We start from the raw sequence: 9,886 nt of genomic DNA, 5'->3' as shown, positions 1-9,886 counted from the left end.
TCCCTTTCTGTGATCTTTATCTAAATAATCCAAATTTCCAAAAAATGAGAATAAAATGTGAAATGTCACAAATGTCAAAACTCTATCCAATGTACATACCCATGACATTTAGCAAGGTTATAATGTTTATCACCATGCCTGTGTGTAAAGTGTATGTGTCCATGTACTGTAGATATGAATGTTTCGCTGGATTTACCATTTAGATAAACTGAATATTATTTTGTGCGTTCAAGCTTGTATTTATTGTGTTATTGCTTGTGTATGTCGGCAGACAAACAAAATATACCTGATCGGCAAATGCACTGTGCACTGTCTGGCATGCAGACCAGTTTATGTGCAAACACTGAAGATAATCCCCATATGGATTCAATGTGATAGGAAAGGCTTTCATTGATATTATTATCATCTTCCATAAACAGAGAGCATGGCAGCAAGAATGAGAATAACATTCATTGGATGGAGCAAAGTGAGTCACTGCTAAGTAACATCAGTCATCTGCTTTCTTATTTCTGAAATACTGTATAGATTCTAATCCATTCTTGCCATGTTTGTGTGAGAGAGGGAGGAAAACTGCCTGCAGGTATATCAACTCTCTTTACCCAAAAGCAAATAACATTTATAATCTATGTAAATGCAACGGGACCTGAGTGGTTTCTAAGCGACACATGAGTGCTCACATAGTGTGTAGACTGAGACGACCGGGAACCAAGAGATTTGTGCACCTTACTGTGTATGTGTGCATATGAGTGTACTTTTAGATGGATAGATATTTAGTTGCATGCTGCTGAGGAGTAAATAATTATGTAAATAGTTAATCAATATTAGGTTATTATATGAAAAATGTGTTTCTCAAGAAAGTATAACTCCAATACTAGACCTTCTTTAAACACAATATAATGATCCCAAATGTCTCATGCAGTTTTCTTTATCCATCCCCCTTCTTCTTCCCTCTCGTTATTCACTTCATCTCGCTCTTCCGAGGGGATCCTGAGGTATGAGTGACCTAGAGCTCTATGTTCGTAGACATCGCATTCTGCACGGTGGCACAAATGCCGGTGTACTGCCCAGGGGAGCTGAAAGCATCACTGCGCATATACTCAGTGCCAGTTTGTCGATGCCAAGGTATTGAGTTAGGTCGAGGCATAGGAAATGAATGAAATGAATTAAATTAACTGAAGTCCTTTATTCATGTTCAAATGGGGGGGATAAATAACAAACACAGCACTGGCTTTTGATGACAAAATAATGTCTTTACATATACAAAACACCATGAGCGACATCACAACATGGCCCGTGTTGCGCACCAACGTTTTTTTTTTTTACATGGTGCTCGCATACTGAATATTTACTGCCTTTCAAAGATGGTCGCACACAAATACACACCAAGATTTTAAAAACTAATGGTAATTGATCTGTTCAGTTTATTAAACTAAGAGATACCTTCTCATTCAAGATTAAAAAAGGTATAATAAAAAAAAAAAAGTTAAAATAGCTTTTATTTTATTTGTATTTGATTGATTTGTATAAAATCAAAGATGCTGTGATTCTGGATTCTATGACTGTAAAGCACTTTCTGAGTCCTTTCTAATATGTGCTACAGACACAATAGAGTATATTGTAGACTTACTTACCGTACCGAGTTGAGTCGTGGAGATATAAGAAAGCATCGTTGGTAAAATGACTACTTCAGTCCTAAATGACTAAAGCTACTACAGATCCATTCCTTCATACATCACGTTCCTGAAAAAAACTCATATTTTTCCACTCTGTGTTTTTGTTCTTTGTCCTTTTCTGTTTTTCTTTCCTTCTGTGGGTGTTGCTGCCTTCTATTCATCTAGCTCTCGTGCTCAGCCTCCCCCCTAATATGCCCCCCGCAGACATGTTTGGGACTCTACAGGGAAGGAAGCAATCTTAGATTTATTTTACCTCCAATTTCCAATTTGAGAGACCCCTGCTGCTGGAGGCGATTCTTTGGAAGGTCTGACAGAGTGAATCGTCCAGTTAAATTAAAGGACATCTTTAAAAAATGGTGAACAATTCCGTGACCCGCTATGATGGTAAATAGAGTAACAAGCATGTAACACGGTTTGTGTTTTGTATGGGCACATGGGCAAAACAATCACTTATGATACTAGAAATGGAATCACCCTAACACTTTGAGATTTGTTGCCTGACTTTGCTACACTTAAGTTTTAGTAATTAAATGAAAATGTACGCATGAAGCACTTGTGACATTTTTTGACTCCTCTAGATGACACTTGGGTTAAATATGCAGTGGAATTTTAAACAATTTCCATTGCACTAGCCTTTATACATAAACCAACAGCACCATCTCGAGAAGTAAAAAAAAAAATACATTGCAAGTGCTTCATAAAGCTTCATGAAGCTTCATTTTCCCATCGGTACTTGGATAAACTTTCTGCAAAAAGAAAAAAAGAAGTTAAAGGGATACTTGACTCATTGAACCATTTTTAGCAGTAAAGAGTTAATATTTTGTCCGGAATTAATTTGATAACTTCAATATTTTTCTTGTATAATTAGAAACTTTAAAAACACATTTTTCCACGAGCTGTTGACTGACGATGACATCACCTGTGCTGAGGAAGTAGGTAACGACCAATCAAGGCTCACCTGTTTTCTGGGTTTGGTCAGCAAACTGAGCCATGATTGGTCGTTACCCACTTCCTCAGCACAGGTTATGCCATCTTTGGTCAATAGCAAGTGGAAAAATTTGTGTTTAAAGGTATTAATTGTGCATGAAAAATAATGAAGTTACCAAATTTGCTGCTGAAAATGGCTCAATGAGTCAAGTATCCCTTTAACTATTATAACTTGCCTATGAGGGGACCAACAGGCATGTGCGTTTGTGTTATAGGATGCAGTACAGTCATCGAATGTATTGAGAGGAATTGAGAGGAATTGAGGGGACTCTCGGCATCGTGAGCCGTGTGTAATTGAAAGCGCTCTGGTGAAGCCAGTGAAGCGTGTGGTGACAATTACTTGCCAGTCTGCCTATCGACTGAAACACATACACGCATCTGAACTGTAAAACTACTGAAATATTTCAAATATAGCAACTGGTCATCGACATAGTAACGTTTGGATTACAGACGCTCCTGTAACCGCGGTAACAGCGAGCAAAGGAGGGCCCCCTTACAGATGCTTTTGTTCTTAAGTGCATCCCTTGGAGACTTGCACACATGCAACTCTAATCCCCTGCTTGAAGCTTTTTTTCATTTAAATTACCAATTACAGAGATAGGAGGACAGAGAGAAATGAACACCACAGAAGAGAGAGGGGCGGGGGGTGCAGTGGAAAATCAATGACAGATGGAAGTGCAAAACATAAAACAGTTGAATCCAGGGGTACTGCTGTGTGGGATGCTTCATTCACACAGAAGTAATTGAAGATTTTTAAGGCTGCATTATGATCAAGTCAAGCTCACTCTAGCAACAGAAACAGGATGCATTTTTTTGAACCACAACGTTAGGCAAACAGTCTAAATGTGCACAGTCTAAAGATATCGATTTAGTCTGGAGGTGTGCGGGGGTAAGAATCTAAGGTGTCCCTAATGTTTTGTCTAAGATGGCAGATGAATTGATCCTGCGATTAATATAGCACTCACTGCTGTCGACTGAATTTGACGTCAAATTGCCCTCGGGCTCATATTGAAAATATGAGGCTCACCTTTTTTCCTGGTTTGGTCACATGATGTTCGCAATGCGAGCCCGAGGGCAGTTTGACGTCACCTCAATTGACAGCAGAGGTGGTATTGAGGTGGATGAAAATTAATGGCTATGAGAGCACACACAATATCGGGTATTCTTGCTACATCATGAACTACAAATCAGCAACCAATAATGTGTGCACATCGCACGCTGGCTCTCCTAGATTGGTTTGTGGAGGAGGTACGTGTGTGTTTTTGCGTTAATATTGTGTGATTTAGCAAGATTTATTGCCGTTAAGTAATGTTGTGCCTGGAGAGCCGAACACAGAATATTACAGCTCAAAGCTATACATCAACCCTGCATACGTACGAGTGATAAGAACTTAGTACAAATGTTCAAATGATGAGATTAAAATAAGGCCGTGTTTGTATAGTGCTTCCTATTATTAACCATAAACTGTGTACTGTGCTTGTCATAGTTATATGATTATAAATTTATACTACGGGTGTCAAAATTATGCATTCATTTTGAGTTAATTTAAAGTTCCTTTAACGCCACTATTTTTTTTTTTAACAAGCGATTAATGACCGCCCCTTACTTGGTAAGCCTATACTGGGGGAATTCCATTTGCACCGCAGCAGACACGTCCATGTCAAAAATTTGCAGTAATACATTTAATAATACTGCATATATTTGTGGAGACTGGGGTCAAGTTGTATTTTACAATTTTAAAAATGTGCAGAATTTCGCTAAGTTAGTTCATATTAAAGATTAGATAGCTCTTAATATGAAAAGACAAATGCACTGAGCTGTCACCAATGTCTTACAAATGCAATTATGCTATTTAGTGGCAGAAAAATGACCTCAACACAAATCAATATCACACTTGTTTTTTACAGCACAGTACATCTTTTTAATTTTAACTCAATTTTATGAGTTATTATGAAATTACTGTATCAATGACTGAAAGATGCAGCCATATTTCTATTAGTTTAACATTTTTTCCTACTTTTATGTTAACAAGAGTAAGACACTTAGAATAATATATTTTATTGTACATTTAATTTTACATTTAGAACAGATAACATTTGCGATTAATCACGAGTTAACTATTGAAGTCATGTGATTAATTACGATTAAAAAATCTAATCGCCTGACACCCATAATGTATATGTATATTGCCATAGAGATTTACAGTGAATAAGTACACAACAAAAATGTATATATTTTATTGTCATTTCGCACAAAATTGGAATGACAATTTACATATGGAACTGTATTGGCCTATAAGTAAGCCCCATTTCACACTAATCATCTTTAATGTTTTAAATGCTTTTGTTATAAAAATAAAAAAAAATCCTTCTGAAGAAAACAGCTTGTTACATGACAGAAAATTACTTTCAAATTCTCAGCAGTGTTTCTGCAAAGAGAGAAAATGTCACAACAGCTTAATTTCTGTGCAACTCTAACTTTTGACAGTTTTTCCCTGACAAAATGAACACATCTATTGGAGCATCACAGTTTTGTCCCCTCCGGTCAGTAGAATATGAAATACTGTGGAAGTCAGACTTTCCAGCTCTGGCAAGATGACAAAAGAATCAATAAAATGAAGAATGGACACCATAGCCAAGGATAAGGTTCTTCAGATGGATAGATAGCTTAGGCCTACATCTCATTTATCATGAGTTGTGGCAAGGACAACTGCAGCCAAAAGAATGTAGACGTGATTGAAACAGCTGTAATGCACTTTGGTTAACTTGTGACTTTTGTCAGCCAACAAAGAAGAAAAAAAAGCTGAGCCATTTCGCAGTAAACTATCAAAATATTGGTTAGATGAAACAACACAAAGATGATTAAAGATAAAAATGTGCAGTTTAAATAATTGAAAGGGAATTTGATGTGTTTAAAATATTGAATCAAGAATATAGATATATAACGCCTATCAGAACAATGTTTTAATTGCCATAGCAGTACATGCTGTCCAGTAGATGTCAGCATTGTTACCAATGAAGCTTTTGCTCTCTATACAGCTCTCTGTGTACAATCTTACAGTATCTTAATTATAGACTTCAAATTACGTATTAGAAGATGTTGAGTCTAAGCAGAGTAAGGCTAATCTCTTTATGTCAGGTATAGGTAATAAAAGCATGGTTTTTTTATATAGAAAAATGTCTATATGGAATGTTAAACGAGAATGGCAAATAAGATTGTTATGTATACAATTATTACATTTAGATACTAAGCGCATCTTTTTTGTTATTGTCAGTGATGATTCTGAGCTGTTGAAATTGGGGCATGACATCATTGTTAGGTTTACAGTAGAGAGCAGCACTTTACATCCTATTCTGTTCCATTATCATAATCGATACAGATTTCCAACCACAAATAGTCACAATCCAGAAACATACAAAAGATACAAGTGCAAGCATACCGTTAGTGTAAATTGTTTCTTTGCTCAGACACTAATAATCCCTCTAGAAGCCCTGAGCCATATCTTCTTTTTTTTTCTCTCCCTGTAATGAGCTGTGATCTGTTATCAGTCATTACAGGAAGCCTGATTATTCAACTGGTATTCTGCACACGCTCACAGAGAGCTCCCTGAAGGTGACCTTTTCATGTCACCATAGAAACTGCCTTGCTCTACTCTGAGATGCTCACCATGTACTGTACACAGAGTAAGAGAGAGAGGGAGACAGAGACACCCACAGGCAGGCGGGCAAGCAGAGACGGGAGAAAATTAGTTTTCTTTCCATCTTGCACATACAGTGGAACCTCGGGCTTGTTTGTAACCCAAAACATTCATAAACCAAGGTAATAAAACCCATTGAAATGAACTGAAATACAATTAATCTGTTTCGGGCCCAAAATTAACTCTTTGACTGCCATAAACGTTATAAAACGTTTAGCATAAACCTAGGGAAGGGCGCCGAGGACGTTAAAAGACGTCCCCTATGTTTTTTTTTTTTTTTTTTCAAAAACGGGTGCAGGAAAGCCTTGGGTAGCTGTGCTGAAAGAATCAGGCTGATCTGATTAGTCAAAGACTCGTTTTGGCCCCTAGAGGGCAGCGATGACTCTCTTTGCACAAGGTTGGATGGGCCGCCCACCGTGGGCGTCAGTAGAAGACGTGAGGCGGAGCTAGAGTGTTGAGGAGACAATGGCTGATCCAAGCCACAATGGCTTGACCAAGCAACCGGTTACAAGCAGCTCAGCTTGAGCATTTTTTTCAAAGACGGAAAGCATCAATCAATACTAAAAAGCGCATTGATGTCAACGATGATGATGACAACGAGCTCTACGCCAAAGTTGGAAGCTTTGGCCTGTTACTATCACGTAGTAAGCCTCACCGGCTACGCGCGGCTAGCGCGGCTAGCGCTGCTAAGGCCGGAAAACGCGCACAATAGCCGGCCGGGTACTTCTGCACAAGCGGACATTCGATCGGGCGATGGAGAGTAGTCGAAAAGCATCGACCAATGCACATTGATGATGATGATGATGGTCAACCTCGCCGGAGTTGGAAGCTATACGCGGCCGTTATTCTCTCGTCATAAAGCCTCACCGGCTAGCGCTGCTAACGCCGGAAAACGCGGAGCTGCACAAGCGGACATTCGATCGGACAATGAAGAGTACCCCGAGTCCAATGCATATTCATCGGAGGAGCGGGTACAGTCTGATCACGGAGAAGACACTGTTTCTGGACTACGATGCCACCATGAATGGAGTGGATAAAATGGATCATGCAAATGCTGTTGCGTCTTCTTGCACGCAGGAGAGTGTTACACAAAGAAAAACTGTCGTTGAAACATCCACATATTTGTAAATAGCACCACAGTTGCACACATTTGTAAATAGTTTGCCAAATTGTTGTCAAATTGTTACACTGTTGAATGTAAATAAACGTATTTTGCTATCAAAAAACACTTTTTCATTCTTGGTGGTAGTGTTTTATAGAAGTAAAGCACTATTTAGGTGTTTGTGGCATCATTCATGGACAAAAAGAAGTGTCAAATTCACTAGAATGCATGAAATAATATCGTTTCACTAAAAGCTTGATTTCTCCGTATTTGAGTTCAAAACAAGCGAAATCGGATGAAACTAACCATTTTCTATTGTTGATTACTAAAGAACGGAATAAGGTAGAAACAAACTCTTTTTTTCTGATGAAAGATGAAAGTCCAATCTTTCATTTGGTAGTACGTGTGTTTCCATAGTCCAAACAGAACATTTTCTGTGGACCTTGAAAATCAGTCAAAATGCTTAAATCGGCTGGCACTGGCGGCATCCCTTTTCTGAAAACGTCTGGCAGTCAAAGAGTTAAGTGACACCCAACTTTCTTATGGAATGGACTGCTATTTATATAGCGCTTTTTAGCTATAGTGCCCAAAGTGCCTTACATAGCCTCACATTCACCCAGCAAATCCGGGTTCAGTGTCTTGCTTAAGGACACTTCGACATGGTCACCATGGGAGACGACCACTCTACCACTGAGCCACACCGCCACAATTATTGTGTGGTTACAAATGTATATAGTACAATGTAGAAAAAAGTGAAAACACCATTATGGAGAAATAAAACACATACTAAAAAAAAAAATCATGATCATGGTCATTTATTGCTCATTAACTTTAAGTAAGGAGGCGTGAAGGGGAGGAGAGCTACAGCTCCAACAAGAGTCTTCTACAATACACATATGGACTAAATCGTTAAAAATTCACCAATAAAAATCAGATATTGATTTTGAATTGTTGTTCAACAGAAATATGTAAATAATAATAATAATAATAATCTTATGAAGCAGGCATGTACCAAAATTATGGAACCCCTGAAAAGGATTCAAAATAATTTTACAACAGGGACAGGTTCAGCCTAGGCGTGTCCTCTAATTAGCATCACGGGTGTCTTCAAGTCACTCTATTTAAAGGGTGACAGCCTAGTCACTGTTCTGTTTAGTGACATTTGCCACTTGGCCCCTTACACAAAGAAGTTCAATGCAAGACATCCACATTTTTTACATTATAACGATAATGAATAAACACATAGTTCAAATAATGAATTTCTGAAAGCATGAATCAGAACTAAGCATTGTCTTTTTAAAGGCAGAACTTCTCAAAGTTTGCACTAGCTAACCCTATAAATCAGGGGTCACCAACTCCGGTTCTCGAGGGCGCCTATCTTGCATGTTTTTGATATTTCCTTCCTCCGACACGCCTGATTTCGGGATTAGTATCAGGCTTCTGCAGAACTTGCTGACAAGCTAATCATTTGAATCAGGTGTGTTGGAGGAGGTAAACATCTAAAAGGTCTTAAACTCATGGTTTAGAGGTTTCCCTCCTCCAACATACCTGAATCATATGAGCAGGATCATTATCAGGCTTCTGAAAAGCTTGCTGATTAGCTGATCCTTTGAATCAGGTATGTTGAGGTGGAAAACATCTAAAGCATACAGGACTGTGGCCCTTGACAACCAGGGGTGTCAAACATACGGCCTGTGGACCAGATCAGGCCCACCAAGGGGTTTAATCCGGCCCGTGAGATGATCTTGTAAAGAAAAAAATTAGGAATGTTGAACCAATTGATCCGACGGCCAAAATCAAAACATAAATTTGTAATTTCACAAACAATCCTCAGATCAGCAACGCAACTTGTACACAGAATTGACCTGGATGTCATTATTTTACACACAACCTAAAGTTCTGGTTTGTTAAAAATAAATAAAAAAATAAAAACATAAACCAACATAAATAGAATATAAACATGCTTAATATAACATAAATTCAGCTACTGGTAACACAAACACCGTATGACATGGATTTAACAATTTTTGGAACAAAATATCTACAGTTGAGACCCGCTCTTTATTGTTTTTAAGTTATATACCATGATTTTACTGGTCCGGCCAACTTAATAAAATATTTTCCTCCATGTGGCCCCTGAGCTAATATGAGTTTGACACCCATGATCTAAACCATGCAGGATAGGGGCCTTCAAGGACCGGACCCTGTTACAAATGAATACATCTACACATTTTTCCAATTCTCAAAATTAATTCTGATTGGAGTTGTATATATTGCTCATGACAGGCTGCTGTTAAAGCAACCCCCGGATGACGATGTAAACCGTAGTTACTTGCTGAACACGCTTTTTTGACAAGTACTAAGTCAAAGCACAAAAAGACAACAGCAGATTTGGAACCTTGCTCCACAGAGACTCAGATCACACCA

The sequence above is a fragment of the Leptonotus elevatus genome, chromosome 6 (assembly GCF_054856555.1).
Source record: "Leptonotus elevatus isolate MCC_2025b chromosome 6, RoL_Lele_1.0, whole genome shotgun sequence".
Classification (NCBI taxonomy): domain Eukaryota; kingdom Metazoa; phylum Chordata; class Actinopteri; order Syngnathiformes; family Syngnathidae; genus Leptonotus; species Leptonotus elevatus.
The sequence above is the reverse complement of the archived record's forward strand: the minus strand, read 5'-3'. Positions refer to the sequence as shown.